This window comes from Strongylocentrotus purpuratus, unplaced genomic scaffold, assembly GCF_000002235.5.
Source record: "Strongylocentrotus purpuratus isolate Spur 01 unplaced genomic scaffold, Spur_5.0 spur5_scaffold_4, whole genome shotgun sequence".
Lineage (NCBI taxonomy): Eukaryota > Metazoa > Echinodermata > Echinoidea > Camarodonta > Strongylocentrotidae > Strongylocentrotus > Strongylocentrotus purpuratus.
Genome location: NW_022145610.1, coordinates 5,214,768 through 5,232,260, shown reverse-complemented (window position 1 = coordinate 5,232,260; position 17,493 = coordinate 5,214,768). Strand labels below are relative to the sequence as shown.

The window sequence follows — 17,493 nt, the reverse complement described above, 5'->3', positions numbered from 1 at the left end:
CTAATTGCAACTGAGGGCTGATGAAAACGCAAATTAGCTGGATAATTTGCGATCGGGATAGTAAAAAGAGCGGGTTATTTGGAAATCTCGAGCTGATGAGGACAGGCCTATTGATCTACCTGCCCTTGGCTAACCACAGTATCTCAACATAAGCAAATGTTCCTTTTTCGTAGAAGGGGGGGGGCTGTTAATTCAAATGGTAAGTTATATTTAAACTAACCGTATGACCCCCCCCAAAAAAAAATAAATAAATAAATAAAATAAATAAATAAATAAATAAATAAATATATATATATCGGTATTGGAACCATTGCTTTAGGACCTAGCTCCTTTGGACTTTTTAAGGACAAAATCTGTAAAAGCATAATCACTTTTAAAGAGATGATAAAGCCCACACTCGAACAGGCCTTAGTTAGCCTGAGCAGGTCATTCCTGGGATAATCTACCCATAGGAAGATGGTAAACCCACCCCCCCCCCACCCCCATTCCTTTCAATATTGATTCCCCAATCGTAATAAATTTTCTATTCTTTATGTGCACATGATGTTTGATAGGAAGGGGGTTGCTATGCACATACATGTAGTATGTATTAACAAACTCTCCTTGTTACTTGTTCGGTGAATCTGTATTTGAGAATGAGTTTGTTAGAGACGCCAATATAAAGGATTATTCTCAAACTTTCCTTCCACTAGTTAAATTAACAAAAGAAATATTGATTTTAAAAAAGAAAACAAACATCAAAAACCAATTCAAGAAAGGAGAGGGAAAGGGGGCTAAAAAAATGATTATACTTGTGTACATATGTATACAATATGGATGTTTCAATAACATCCCCAACCCCCGAACAAGAGGAGATGATGTTCATCTATCAATCGCTGTTAAAATCACTCACAGGTTCTAAGTATACAAATAAAGTGCTCACACAAATGTAGTGCTCACACAATTTAGAGTCTTTATGCTGGCTCCTTTTAGGTGCATAGTAGGCATCTGACATGCAGTGCATCCCTCCCTCTTTATGATGCACCCCAGTCACAGACAGCATCTCCTATTTTAGCCATCACCTTGAATCTGATTTCAACGTAGTCGACTGGCAAACTGTGCATGTGATTGTCACATGACCTTCTTGTTTGCGTCATCGTCGTCAGAAGACTGGTGGATGCTGCCAATTCGGAGCAATACCAACCAGAATTCAAGAATGATAGTGCATGCTCTGCTGTGTAAAGGCTTTATTCACATTTATTGATTAAGTGTATCAGTTAGTACAGTTCTACATAGAATTGTAGTGACTTCACTTTATACATACATGAGTGTTTGAAATATAATTTAAGCCATTTGAATGCATGACTAATGTACATGTGGGAGATATTACATCTACATGTAATGTACATGTGCAGTCTAACACAAGTGCAATAATTGAGGAGAAACTCCAACTATGGAAAGTAAACTACATTCGACAGTTAAAGAAAAACTCCAGTTCTGGTAAAAAAAAAAGAAAATTAATTCTCACAGAATCAAACGAAACTTACACTGAATGTTCAAGATAACAAATAAATGACATGTGCCAAACAATTTTGGAAGAAAATGTATACTGGCCGAGTAATGAGCATAGAAAGACAAGGAAATCAAGCTAGTACTAGTACAAGCCCGACACCATGTGTGTTGTCCCATATATAGCTTTCTGTGTACAGTGCTTGTTACTTTACCAAAACTAAGCCAAATTTATTATGATTTTGATGACTCCAGAACCTTGCAGTGCACATCAATACTTACTGTACATGCTACATGATCAACTGTTTCTGATCCATTCCACACCTTTTCTTTCACAATGCAATCGCATTACCAGAACTCACCTTTATCTTTAATTTTTTTTTAAGAACAAAAATAGACTGAAACAGAATGTTACAACGTCAAGCAGATGGTTATCAGTATCCCAGTATATATGAATAAATTGAGTACATACTGTACTAGGTTTATGGCAATGAGAGAACTCAGTAGTCAAGGGGTTAAGGCAAGGCTTCATATAAGAAGCTTATTATTTGACGATTTTAGCAAGAAGTTGTTTACTGACTATAAGGAAATGGCCTCTGCTCTCAGAATCTGTCTCATTAAAATACATTACATCTATTTTTAACTCACAGGCATATAATTCTAAATCTTTTTCTTTGACTACATGTAAGCATGGGGAAGATGGGTAGAGCCCAAAGAAGAGATTTACTTTGTCTCTGTCTCTCTCTCTTTCTCACTCTAGATCTCTTAAGCCTCGGTCACAAATGCCATTACGAACTGCTACAAAGTATGCTGTACAAATGATTTTACAAACAACAATTGAAATTTGGGAAGACAATGGAAAAACGGAGATTTGTATGAAATTATCGTTCGTACGAACCTTTGTGACCGTAGCATTACATCAATTCCAAAAGCACCTTGTATACACCTATCATTTACAATGTCCTACATAACACAGGAGAACACCGATACACATGATCAAGTGTCATGAAGTGCTTTATTTTAATGAGTATCTTGAATTTCTTCCTACAAAGAGGTTACAAAGGACTCCACAGGACTAAATGAAAAGATTTTTTCCTCAAACTGGCAACAATTATTTGTATTTTCCAGTGTTTCATAGCTTTAAAAAAAAAGAAAAACACAGCTACAGACTGACGAGCTAAAAACTAATAAATACTGACATGTACATGTACATGTTCAGTCTGCAATGAAAGGAAAAAAGTCAAGATTACTGCCAAAAAAATTGGTGAATACATGGATATCATCGATTACACTTTCCTAGACAAGAATGAGCAGAAGGGCGTTGAGTAGGAAAGCCCAAGGGCATGTTCACACATGACACCCAGTTATTAAATTTCACACTTTTCTATTCAAATAATTTAATATACAAAACACGATATCAGAGTCAGCCCTGGACAGACATTGATTCGGTGATACATGTACAGGTGTATACCCATCTTGTGAAAACTAATAACATCCCTCAGGATTGATAATCTATCAAAGAAGTTCATTTCATTTGTGAAAAGCCAGAAGGACATAAAGTCCCTTCTGATTCTCATCAGTTGATATCTACAGAGATGGACATTAGTCAAGCAGTGTACATCCATCTTACAGTAATGAATAAAAACCCAAACAACTGATAATGCAGTTGAGAGCCAGAGGGATGTTAACCCGCCATTAGAAAGATTATTTATTATATAGTATATACCTCTCTTTAGTATTTTGATTAAAATCTAGTCATCTGATTGGTCAAAATTGGAGTTGTGATTTTAACCATGCCCGTAAAGAAACCAACAATTGCCCGTTACCTGGATAAAGGGCAATAGTTGATGAGAAAGATGCCCGTTGCCCTGGGCAACAGGCCGCATAGTTAAATTTTGCTGAAATCCTCATCGGTTTACGTGTAAATTTTTTCTTTGTGCAAGCGCGGATAACATACAGTGAAGTGTGTGCGCAATTCCTGAATGATCGTAATGTCCTCTTGAGCCTAGAAACAGCCATACCTCTCAAATATATCTATATGTCCTTCTGACTCAAATATCCTTCATGTGGAAAGAGATCCATAATCATGTTTTCAAGCTTTCTTTGATTTCCTGGTTGGTAACAGACATGTATCCTCCAAAATGACGACAAATTACATTTAACCCTGCATAAATCAGATATGCCGGTAACGCAAAACCAATTTGATTTAGAAAGAGTAAAGAACACATGTTTTGCATAGTTTTGTGTCTAAAAATGTATTCGACTTGAGCAAAAAACATTTTACTTTGAATTCATTACTTCTGATTTGTCACAGAATTTAAGCATTTGATATTAATAATAATTTCATGAAACGAGCTCAGAGCCGTCTGGACAGAGGTATGACTGGTACAGTATGAACGCATAGATAAGAATGTTATCCCTCGATAGTCATAACCCATCTCCAATAATCAGATGACAATGTCAGTCAATCGGGCATCTGGCATCTTTACTATTCATCAGGCCGATAGCTCAATAAACTGCTGGGATGTGACCTATGGAGTTGTTTATTCTGGCAGAAAAAACGGCTGCATTCTCCCCATGGGATAGCATCACGCAACACTAGCAGCAGATGCTGCCTCGCCGCCGACTCGCCGTTATCTCCCAGAATGTCGGAGGTTTTTCAAGGTAAAGGTGGCATGGGATGGAGGAGATTGGCATTGCCAGGAAATGGAGAAGGAAATTGCTAGCACAGACTCAGTCTTCAATAATACTACTTTACTTTTGATCTTTGATTTGAAGCAGTGTCGTTTTTCTTGTCGCATGTGTTCAATCAAATTTGGGGGTGTGGCATTCATAAAGATAACATAATGGCCAAGAACACCATAATACTATTGAACAGGAGGTCTGCTGCCCTTAAGCTCAACTGAGCTGATGAAAGTAGGGGCCTTGCAATATTAAGGGACCTAGGTCCCATCCCCTTTGCTCCAGGAACAGCGGATTTATTGGAACAGTAGGGTGATTTAGGGGTGCTGCTCCCAAGTCCCCTGCAGGGGGAGGTATCCCATTAAAAACTAGATGGAACTTCGACTGCGCGCAGTCGAAAATGATGCCTCCGTCATAGAGCAAGTTTACAAACCAAAAAGCAATTTCTCATATACATATATGACCCTTTGATCTTTGACCTCATGACCCTAAAATGTACTCAGTTCATTGGCTCTGCAAGATGTCCTGAGTTAAATAGTAATCCATCTGTCAGTTCTAATGAGAATGTGTTCACAAGCTATTTTTGCATACATAATGAGCCCATGACATTTGACCTTTGACCTCATGACCCAAGAATCTACTCAGTTCATTGGCTCTGCAAGATACATACATGATCTAAGTTTGGCAGGAATCCATCAATCTGTTCTAATGATAATGCGATCACAAGTTATTTTTTGCATACATAATGAGCCGCATGACCTTTGACCTTGACCAAGACCCCAAAATCTAATCAGTTCATCGGCTCTGCAAGTAACATACATGACGTAAGTTTGGCAGGAATCCATCAATTGGTTCTTGAGATAACGCGATCACGAGCTGTTTTTGCATACATAATGAGCCATGTGACCTTTGACCTTTGACCTCGTGACCCCAAAATCTAATCAGTTCATCGGCTCTGCAAGATACATACATGACCAATGTTTGGCAGGAATCCATCAATCGGTTCTTGAGATAACGCGATCACGAGCTGTTTTTGCATACATAATGAGCCCTGTGACCTTTGACCTTTGACCTCGTGACCCCAAAATCTAATCAGTTCATCGGCTCTGCAAGATACATACATGACCAAAGTTTGGCAGGAATCCATCAATCGGTTCTTCAGATAACGCGATCACGAGAACGGGACGTACGGACGGACGGACGTACGTACGTACGGACGTACGTACGTACGGACGTACATTACGTACGGACGGACGGACAACCCGAAAACATAATGCCTCCGGCTACTTCGTAACGGAGGCATAAAAATTAAGGTCTTTTTCACATAAAAATGATTCTTACAAAGTTTACCGGTAGCCATAATCCATATCAACATCTTGAAGTAACATTATATACACACTTCATGATCTATCAGAATATGAAATGAAAAATGAAGGTTCCAGGCATTTTGAAGAGATATCCTAGATTCAAATCCATGGAACAATTTTTTCAAGATTAGCGTGTTTGTGCATTTAAAGTTTGGCATGCTTACATTGCTGTTTGGATGGTGGATATTGAAGGGAAATGACTTTTAAAAAATTGCATTCTTATAAGGAATCCAAATACAAGAAAAATCTAATTTTTAGCATTCATTAAGGCAGTACATAATTTTGAAAAATTGTTGTAATGACCTGAAAAATAAAAAAACTTTGAAGTTGAGCATTTGGAGCATATTCAAACTTTGATGAATGCATACAGGTACATTAGAGGGCAGTCATGCATAGTAGTAACAGTAGGGTAACACATGACCTAAAGTTCATGCATATCAAGTTTGATGCAGAAATGAACATTGATCCATTGTTCATTTCATCTTGAAGAAGTTTCATATTGAAGATAATATGATTTTACAAAATGGTGTACATATGACGTCACATAGGGACAATCACATCCCAAAGAGATTGCTATTCCAGAATATAAGGAATCAGCCTCGTAAGATTTTGGCATTAAGCAATCATTCAGAAGAAATCAACAGGTAATCCTTATATTAATGCCATGTAGCAGATCACATAATAAAAGCGACAGGGGCACCGGAGGGGGGGGGGGGGGCTACTCCCAAGCCCCCTCCCCTGGATGGATTAGGAGCCCTTCAGAACTATTTAATATCCCCCTGCCTGAGAAATAGGCGTGAGTCATGTTGGGACTTTTATAAACCGGGTCCCGACGGCCTTGCAACGATCGGGACCTGGTGTCCCGAAATCAGCTAGCAGGATCTGTCACTTGCCTCTATGAATAGCGCATGTCATCAGTATGTCCCTTAAAAGTGACCTTTTTTATCAATCAAATAAATCAACACATGCGTACCTTGGCTATTTTCTCCCATTTGACATTATTTTCATCCATGATTGGCGATGTTTAGTGCCGTTATCATGCCTCTAAAAGTTTTAAAAATCGGGCAAAAATAGAAAGACAACGTTCGAGCCGCCATTTTGATTCATGTAGGATGAATAAATCGTGTCAAAAAATATTAATGTAAGAATAATAAAACGGCTTTCAATAAAATTCCTCTTTACAACATACTGATTGAATAAATAGAAAAAATTAATATTTTCCTCTTATTTTTTCTTTTAAAATGCTGAAAATTTACTTGGTAATCACCTAGTAATCACAAGTTTCGATACTGATAGCTGTTGCAAGGCAAGTTCAGACTAATCACAGAAAGAATGCGAAGTTCACTTCATTGGCTATAATGCGTGCAGAGACGAACCCAAACAAATATATGTGATCGTTACAAGAAATCATTCAAAGCAATTGGAAAGAAAACTACTGCTCAAAATTACCATACCGGTAATCAGATACAAAATTTGGACAAAGAATTCAATAGTCGTTCAAGAAATGCCACAGAAATTGTGATATTCGAGGAGTAACTTTTTAGAAAGCCGTTTTATCATGATAACATTAATATTTTATTCATCCTGCCGAGACCCGGCCTGGCCGGCTAGTACTGTAGCTAGCTGAGCTGGCAACGACAATCCCATGCCGCGAACTGCTTTGCAACCCATATTTTTATCGACAGTTCGGATTGATTCAGGATGAGCTAGAAAATGATTGGTGATAATTAAATACTCAAAGAGTTTTAAGATGGAATAATTTTAGTGCTGTGCAATACTGCAATTTCTTACATATTTCAATATTTTCGGTTTCCGAAAAACGAAACCGGGACCCGACAGCGACGGTCGGGATTCGGTGTGACCGACTGTACCGACTTAGACCTACTGAGGAATGCTTCCTAGTATCAAGTAGGTTTAGTGAAAATCTAGACATACATTTTGAAGAAAAAGAAAAAATATGTATAATTATTGCCATAGGGACAGTTAAGGGGATGCTGCCCCTAAGCCCCCCCCCCCCCCTTGGGGGCATATGCCACATTTGAACAACTTTAGATGATCCCTACAAATTTTGATAAGAATCCAGCTAAGGGTTTTCCAGAAAAAGAAAATGTGCACTTACTGCCTCCAGGCCCCCCTTGTGGGTACATCCCCTATTTGAACAACTTCAGATCTTCCTTGCCTAAGGATGATTCTCATCAAGTTTGGTTAAAATTTGGCAATGCATCTTGGAGAAGAAGTTGAAAATGTAAAAAGTTCACGGTCGACAGACGTCGGATGCCGGAAGATGAACACACAGCGATCCTAATGGCTCAGGTTAATATGATTTTTTTTGTCTCATTGTATATATGGGTCATTCCATCGAGTTGGGGTCATAAATTGTGACATGAAGGTTCAAAATTCAGAGTTGGTAAATCGTGGGGGGGGGGGCCAGGGGGACATGTCCCCCCCCCCCCCCCCACCACGATTTTTCCTATCCTAAGGGGGACATCATATCAAATGTCCCCCTCATGTTTTGTCAGAAAGGAAGAGGGACCACCAGGGAGCAACGATTTTGTACACAAAATCTCACGAATTGGCCAACCCCCCCCCCCAAAAAAAATAGGGTCTCATACCCCCTTCCCCCCCCCCCTTATTAGCGAGCTTTCGATTTAGGCACCCGACGTCGGCTACTACGAGGTACTGGAGCATGGAGACGTCGCGCAGCTCACATCCGTTCCCTTCGCGGCAGTGCTTACTATTTTTCACAAACGTGCTTTCGTCGGTCACGTGACCAATTTTTGAGATCAGGTGATAAATGCACAGTGTGCGAAAATCTGATACGAAGAATAACATGACGATGACAGAAATAGAAATTAAAATGATTTTAGAAAACAACATAGAAAAGATGACAGAAGAATAAACAAAGGATAGGAAGAGGAAATAATAAAAACAAAGAATAACATAAGAGAAGGTAATAGAAGGAAGAAACAAAGAATAACATTTTAAAAAAAGAGAAAGTGCTTGAATCATTAAAAAAACAAAGAATAACATAAGGTACAAGATAGAAAGAGGAAGTGATAGAATGATAAAAACAAAGAATAACATAAAAGAAAGTGAAAAAAGGAAGTAACAAAGAATAACATGAGGTAAGATAGAAAGGGGAAGTGATAGAATGATAAAACAAAGAATAACATAAGAGAAGGTGATAGAAGGAAGAAACAAAGAATAACATAAGGAAAGACAGAAAGTGATAGAATGATAAAAAACAAAGAATAGCATAATAGAAGGTGATAGAAGGAAGAAACAAAGAATAACATAAGGAAAGACAGAAAGAGAAAGTGATAGAATGATTAAACGAAGAATAACATAAGAAAAGGTGATAGCAAGAGGAAATAATAGAATAGTAAAAACAAAGAATAACATAAAAGAACCTGTGATGAAACTACACTCACGTTGACGTTTTCACGACGACGGGGATTCACGGAAATTACCCCCGACTCCCGTCGCGTGATTTGGAAGGGAACGTGGGCCCAGAAGCTCACGCATGCGCAGGGGATAAATATGACGTCACGCGTAGTAGCCGACATCGGGTGCCTAAAATCGAAAGCTCGCTATTCACTGGCTGGCTGATTCGCCGCTAAATAATTCCTCAAGAATTGGGGAGAAGAAAAAAAAAATCTAATTGTGCTTTTAACCCCAGCCCCCTGCTTATTTACTGGCTGGCTAATTCGCAGCTAAATATTTCCTGACGAATCGGGCAAAAAAAAAAAGTTATTGTGTGCCTCCCATGCTCAAGCTCGGATCGACGCCCTTGGTACTGTACATTAATGGCAGGTGAATGAAATGCTTCATCACCACACACACCTGGGAAGGAAGCATCCATACATTTGAATACATTTACTTGGTGAACGACTTCATATTATTATATACATGAATCAAGAAAATGGCGATGCCCATGTGATGTGATTTCGTGCTGAGAAACTGTCTGTAAATCTAGAAATAACAGACTCTACAAGTACAATATTCTTGCTTTATCAATATCAATCATGTCTCTCTCTCATTTGTACACACAGCTTTGCCTAGTTTGGTGGGAAATCGTTGTACTTGTAGATTAATGGGCAAGAACAAAATGAAAATCAGAAAAGATTCTAAGTAAAGTTATTTCTTGGGGTGAGGCTTCCTATTCATTTCACTCAGCTCAACTCAAACATCATGTCAACTGTTATAAGCGAATCTAGGCCTACTCTACTGCACACATACAAACTAAACATACACATGATACATGGCGACGCGCGATGTATGCACACGAAATAGAGAGCGAGACGAGACGGAAAACATGCACATCAAATCAAGTTCGAGATCATTTTTGTCACTAATCAGAACTAATATTTTATGGAAACATATCATTTAATACATCAAGATTTACTTACATAATTGAAAACAAATAATTCTGTTCTCTTACCTCTGTCTAAAAATAAAATAGACTTTTATGACTATAGCCTCATCCATCTATTACAGGGAATATGTGCACGATTGATTCGCGTGGTTTGGCGCGGTTGCTGCACGTAAACATGTGTAGTGCAGTGCAGCAGCTAGCATGAAAACGAGCGCGAAATCGTGCAGTATAGATGAATACATAATTGAAGGCTCAGACCAGGTTGCCAATATTAATAATTAATCCATTTTTTCTTTTTTTGTAAATATTATTTACTTTGAATATCAAATATTATATATTGATAATATTTATTTATATTTAATATATAATATTTTTTTCAAATTTTCTTTGATGAATTATTTCAAACCAAAATTGTTAACAAAATCACTACGAATTTATACTCTTTCTGATTGACCTATGAATATTCATAAACAAATACCTCGAAATAGTTTACCCCCAAAACCTCAGTTTCTTAACGAATAAACAAGTAGGCATGCGCCTAGTTTGTGTCTTGATCTTTCTCGAGAAAAAAGTTCAGAAAAGTCGGGAGCAAAGTACATTTATTTCGTTGACGTAAACAATATTAATAACATTAACTAGTCTAGATCTACCTTAGAGTTACAAACTTGAAACGCCCCCCCCCCCCACAAAAAAACACACACACACACAAATTCCAGATTATTTTCCGACTTGCTTAGTAGATATTGAGACTGTTTAATGGTTGGGGCGGTGATGGTCGGACATCATGGCTTCTTCATGGAATAAGATACAAAGAAATATTTTGGACGAATGTAATCATTAGAGGTCAGTGGTGGTAGGTCTATGATGCAATCGAGCATCCTCACATCATTAAAACCTTTTGTACTGCAACCAGTAGATGGCGCTAGTGTAGAATTAGCATAATTTCAGCATAGAGAGAATCAGCCAGTATTAGAGCGTTTCTCACAGGAATTAGATCGAAACCAAAAACATGACAGTATGCAGGAAAGGATGGCGCATCAAAACCGTGACTTCAAGTTTGCAGTTTTGGGCCTAATATGCAGAACCGGGGCACAACATCAAAATGTGGAGGACAGAGGCGGCGCTCCCGGGGGCAGGGATTGCACAGTGCCCCCCCCCCCCCCATTTTTGTAAATAAATGTACGTGTATTATAGGCGTCCGTGCCCCTTAATACCTCTGATAGTTGCCCCTATTCAAATCTGTTACCCTCTTAATGTGAGAAGTGCTCCTCCCACTTCCAATAAGTGCCCCTTTTCACCTCTGATAAGTGACCTCTTTTATTATGACACGTGCCCCCTTTTCCTTTCTAATAATTGCCCCATTTCATCTCTTGTGAGTGCCCCTTTTTAGGTGCGAGAAGTACCCTCCCCTCCCCGTTCACCTCTGATAATTCCCCCTATTCAAATCTGATAGGAACCCGTTTTACTTTGACAAGTGCCCCTTTTCCATTTGTGGCCCTTCCCCTTTGAATATATGTTTTTCTTTATTCATGGTCCAGATACCGCATAAGCTTCATGATTTGCAATTGGATGGGAAGATCTGAATATTAATTTTTGAGGTCGCAGTGCGAAAAATTGCATCTTATCAAGAGGACACCGGGTAAATAATCCTGATGGGTTTTAAGAACAATCTAATTATGAAAGAATGAATAGACGTTTTGTAATTAACATGAGTATATCAAATTTAAACCAAGCGAGGGTAGCGAGCGAGCTTTCAATAAAAAGTTGCTCTAAGTCGCTTTAAAATAGGGTCGCATTTTACGGGAAAAGAAAAAAGGGGCATCAAAAGGCAAAAAACACTATTCAAATAAACAAGGAGCACGTGGAAGTAAAAAAAGGGCATTTATCAGAGGTTCTTCCCACCAGTGATGAATAAAGACATATATGAGAATGGAATAGGGGCACTTGTCGAAGGAAAAGGGGCAGCAATCAGATTTCAACAGGAGCATTTATAAAAGGTGAACAGGGAGCATTTATGAATAAGGGAAGGTCTTTTATGAACGAAAATATTTGGAGCACTTATAAAAGGGGGATAACTAGAAATGAAAATGGGTACGTATAAAAAAAAATTAAAAAATGGGGCACTTACAACATGTGAAAAGGGGCACTTATTACGACGGGTAGCACACCTCTTACAAAGGAAAAGGGGGATATTTTAAAGTAAAATGGGGCCCCTTTTCTATGTAAACAAGGGGCACGTTGAGTGTACTTGAAAACATGGCGGCTCTATGAACGCCCCTGAAAAGAGGCCCCCACCAGAGAAAAGAGGCATTTATTGGAATGGAAAAGTGACACTTATTGCAAAGGAAAGGGGGCATTTATAAAAGGTGAAAAGGGGCATTTATGAGTAGGGGAAAGGCTTTTATTATCGAAAGAAATCGGAAGAACTTATCACAAGAAAAAAGGGGGCTTATTATAATGAAAATGGGCACGTGTCAAAATAAAAAAGGGCACTTATCAGAGGTGAAAGGGGGTAATTATCAAAATTGGTATTGCACTTCTTACGAAGGAAAAGGGGCACATTTCAAAGTAAAAGTGTGCACTTTTTTATGTAAACAAGGGGCACTTTTGGGTGTACTTGAGGGCACTGTGTACACAAAACTCACGAATATAAAGAAACGAATATAACGGACCTCTTACCTGTATATTATGAGACTGTTCAGGCATCCCGCTGCCCGAATATTAAAATTCGGGCATAACCGGCGGCGAGGGAGGGGGGGGGGGGCAATTCGTGAGAAAAACATTAAGCGGCACTTAAGCGTGGGGGTGTAGTGAGCTCTAAAAAACAATTAAACTTATTTTTTGCAAGGGGTGGGAGCCCGTCTTTTTTTTTCAAGATAAAATTGTGATTACCATGAAAAAAGTAGAAAAAAGATGATCTTTTTTTCTACTTTTTTTTGGCAGGGGTGGGGCCCCGCCCCCCCCCCCCTGAATCCGCCACTGGGTACATGGTTGCAAATTCAAATTGTATCGATTTCAATCCAAACATAGGATCATTCTCAATTTGTTTATACATTGGATAACGAATTTCAAAATGATAGTGTAACATAGATAATTGGGTGTAAAGTGTTAAGGTATATATATATATATATACCAATAACCGGGAATGATACAAATTAACATACTACTGTTTGTCTCTTTTGAAATACAATATAGGGATGAAAATTAATCAAATTACTTGTAACGCTATTTACAATTTTTCCCCTTTTCTTTTCAAATAAAAAGGAACACAAAAAAGCATAATAATGATAGTTTCATGAATGTCGGACTAAATCCGCCCCTGCAGCCACACGTGACCCCGGCGGTTCGTAAAGATTATACTATATTTGTCTTGAGCGTGGGTCAGTATTTCCTTCCGATTGAATCAGAGCTTCTTAAAGTAGCTCCTCAAGTTTTCAAAATACAGGCCTATAACAACATATCTCAATTCTCACACTCAGCAAAAGAAGTTTCTTGATTGCGTCAATCAATTTTGTTTCAGTTAATTAAAAAAAATATATATATATGCTTTTGGATTCGCTAATAATATTGAACGTACTAAGAGATGCATGCATTGGTCTGCGGTAAAGTTTCCTGTGACCGAATTCCCCTATTCACTAAAAATAAAATCGTTTTAGCTAAATTTGTGGTAACCATCTTTTTAAAACCTCTTTGTTATTGCCAGGGGTGGGGGCCCGTCTCTTTCTAAAAACTATATTTTGTCAGAAACGCTCTAAATAAGTTGACAAAATACATATTTCAGTCACTTTCGTTCTGATGGGGGGGGGGGGGGGGGAGTCGACTCCCACATACATTATTAAAACATGGTTTATTTCTAATTCAATACCAGTAATTTACAATCGTGCTGAAACGACATGATTTTCCGGATTTTTCCCTCACTTTTGCCCATTACGCCACAATCGGCACTCCTGGTGAGGGCGGGGGCACTTTTCAGGCTCCCCCAAAGTGCTCATTTTTACATAAAACAAATGCCCCTTGACCCCTTACATTGACTCGTGCTCTTTTTCCTTTTCAATAAGTGAACTTTTTCCTTCGTAATAAGAACCCTTTTCCTTTCTCTTAAATGCCATTTTTCACCTCTGATAAGTGCTCCTAGTATTTAGACACTTGCCCCTTTTCCTTCGGCGTTCTAATAAGCACCATGTTTCCTTCCGATACGTGTCCCTTTTCATTTTCCCTTTTATATGAGCCCCCCCCCCCCCTTTCGAACCCTTTTCACATCAGATAAATGAACCTATTAAAATCTGATAGGTGCCCTTTTCCTTCAACAGATTCCTTATTTCCATTCTCACAAGTGCCTTTAAAAAAATTCTGTTGAGTGTCCATTTAAGGTGCAAGAAGTGCCATTTTCACCTCTGATAATTGCCCTTTTTACTTTGACACGAGCACATTTTGTTCTTCTAATGACTGTCCTTTTCCCTTTGTGTCTACTTTTCCTTTCTTCATAACATGCACCCCTAATTCAAGGCAACTAAGAGCCCCTTTTTCTATCATTTCCCCTAAAATTCGCTCACTACGCTCGGTCGCATTTGTAAAAGTTATTATGTTACTTATCAAAGAATTTTTCAGTCTTTCTTCATTAGATTGTGCTTAATACTCATCAGGGTTTATTTTTTGTCTTCTTTATGTAATTTTCGCACTGAGACCTCACATATCTTTCAATTTTTGCTCGCTCGCTACGCTCGCTCGAAAATTAATATTCAAGTTGTAACTTCTTCTTATCTTCTCTCTCTTCCTTATCTTCCGGTAACTGTCTTTACCATGTTATCTTTATCTTTCCTCTGTCCTCTGTTGTTGTGTATGTATTTAATATGTTTTTTTTTTAATATGAAATAAGTTCGTATCTTATTTATGCTAAGTATTTATTTGGGGATCATTCTCATCTAGCCAATTTTGGCTTTCATGATTCTCCAAAGAAAACAAATATTGTTGTCACCCCTGGTAGTGTATACACAATATTTTCCCTTTTGTATAGGTGTCATTTTTTTTCTCCAGAAAGTGCCCTTTTTTATTTTTTATTTGTGACCCCCTTATTTTGGAAGACGCACCGCCGCCCCTGCTTTATGCTCATTGGTGGTGATGCGGATTTTGTTTTGACTCCCTAATAGTTTCTACTGATTACGCCACTGATTTCAGTCAACTCGATCGATGAATGAAGGACATTTGGGTATTTCGTTGTCCAGAATCATCCTGTTAATTGAGCGAGTGCAAGAAGCGAACAATATAACAACAATATGAGATATATTCAGGCACCTTGCTGCCAGAATGTGACGATATTCGGGCACCTCGCTGTCAAAAGAGATATTCTGGCACCTCGTTGACTAGTATTAACATGGACTTTTAGATTTGCACAACGACAACGTGGATTGCTACGATCGACGTCCTTTTAAAGGTACTATGTCCCTTTTGCAGCCAACCTCAAATGCTGTAGAACTTTGCAGGAATTATGAATATGTCATGTATGTCCCATCTGTGAAATTTAAACGTTAGCAGTGTCCTCATATTCAAATTATGCAAGGAAACCCGTTTACTTGCTAGACTTCACTGTCAGACACTATTGAGTGACCGACTGGCTTTTTTCTTCTTTGGTAATAACATACATGAAAAGAGTTGTAAAGGGTACATGAGCATTTGTCTACATCCGGTCAATAACCCACTTCTTGTGATGGCCAAGATTAAACTGATTGAATCTTTGCGCAGCATAAAACGTATGACCATTCGGTACAATTGTCTGAAAATCAAGACTATTACTTTTGGGCTCTATAGCCCTAATGTCGATTTGACAACTAATAGTCGTTATTTTCCCACTTGAAGACATTTTCAAGCCCCACCTTTTTTAGGGAAGTTCTAAATTAGTATTATCTTTCAAATGCAGTTGGAATTTAACTTTTTCATTTTTTGGGCCTGCAAATGGGACATAGTACCTTTAATGCACTGCCTTGAATGGACGTCACACGTATCAGTCCACGCAAATCTAAAAATCCCTACTATGTGGGTATTCAGGTACTTCACTGCCTAAAATTAATCTATTTCTAAATGTTGCGAGCAAACGAAGCGAGCGAGGAAAAAGACAATTAACTGTCTTTAAAATATTTTTCTTCATGAAAATACATAGCCGTTTCTGATATTTTGCCTTCACAAAATTGCCGGCAAAATTGACGTTTATTTCATGTTGGATCCAAAAATAGGTGTTTAAATCCATTTCTCTCGTGCGGCACACAGGGGCGTCGCCAAAGGGGGGGATGTGGGGGTGCGACACCCCTCCACCACTCAGGATATTGTCGGTAAAACAGAGAAAAGGGGGAAGGAAAAAAAGAGAGGGAAAGGGAAAGAAAAGAAAAAAGAAAAGGAAAAGAAAAGAGAGAAAGGGAAAAAAAGAAAAGAAAAGAAAGAAAGAGAAAAAAGAAAAAGAGGAGAAGAGGAAAGAAAGGAAAAGAAAGAAAAGGAAGAAAAGGGGGAAAAAAAGAAAAAGAGAAAAGGGAAACAAAAGAAACGGGGGTGAAGAGAGGAAAGAGGGGAGGTAAGAGCCTGAGAAAGGAGGAGTGGGAGTAAACAAAAAAAGGAGGGGGGGGGGCTGTGGGTGGAGTCGTCTCGTCAAGGAAGCAAGAAAGACATGGGTAAATATGTTGCTGTGTCGGGTCAGCTGTGTCGGTATTCTTGCTCGATCTTCGTGTACTATATCAATGCAGAAGTCTGAAGTCGGTGAGATGTATATTGTCGGTCGGCCAACAAGTTTTTGTCCCTACGAACTGTGACTTTTTATCCGCTGTGACGACTTCGAGAGTGACTACAACTACAATACTTGTATTTTCTTGAAGTTTCACTTACCTTTAATATCAGCTAAAGAAATCAGAGGTTTAAAATTTTCGGGGGAACTAATTCAAACAAGGATTAAGAGTCAACAACGGTACGACGAATCGTCTTGCTTTCTCTATATTTTGATGAAACGCCAAAATTTCCGCGCTTTGCGCGGGTGGGGAAAGCTTCATTTAGACGAGTCGAGAACGGTACAACAAATCGTTTTCTTTCTCTAATAATTTGAGGAAACGTCTAAGCTTCCGCAATTCGCGTAGAGGGGAAAAAACTGAATTCAGATAAGGATTAAGAATAAGATTCGAGAACAGTACAACGAATCGTTTTCCTTTCTCTATATTTTGATGAAACGCTTTGCGCGGGAGAGGAAAACTTCATTTAGACGAGTCGAGAACGGTTCAACGAATCGTCTTCTTTCTGCTCTCATAATTTAAGGAAACGTCAAAGCTTCCGCACTTCGCGCAAGAGGGGGGAACTGAATTCAGATAAATAGAGCTCAATAATTAAGGATTAAGATGAATTCAGATAAGGATTAAGAGTCGAGAACAGTACACCGAATCGTCTGCTTTTTCTCATAATAATAATTTATGAAACGTCTAAAGCTTCCGCGCTTTGGGGGAGAAACTGAATTCAGACAAGGATTAAGAGTCGAGCACGGTTCAACGAATCGTCTACTTTCTAATAATTTAATGAAACGCCAAAACTTCCGCGCTTCGCGCGGGAGGGGCA

At 38.6% G+C, this 17,493-nt stretch overlaps 1 protein-coding gene across 2 annotated transcripts in view; it reads right to left on the bottom strand.

Moving 5' to 3' along the window:
* Positions 1-10,109, bottom strand: part of LOC574807 (influenza virus NS1A-binding protein homolog) — a 48,484-nt gene extending 38,375 nt beyond the window's left edge. For both annotated transcript variants that reach the window (XR_004066357.1, XM_030997598.1), the window contains exon 1: positions 9,979-10,109. The gene's annotated coding sequence lies outside the window, so the exon portion shown is untranslated. The remainder of the gene's footprint in view (positions 1-9,978) is intronic.
* Between the last annotated feature and the right edge of the window lie 7,384 nt (positions 10,110-17,493).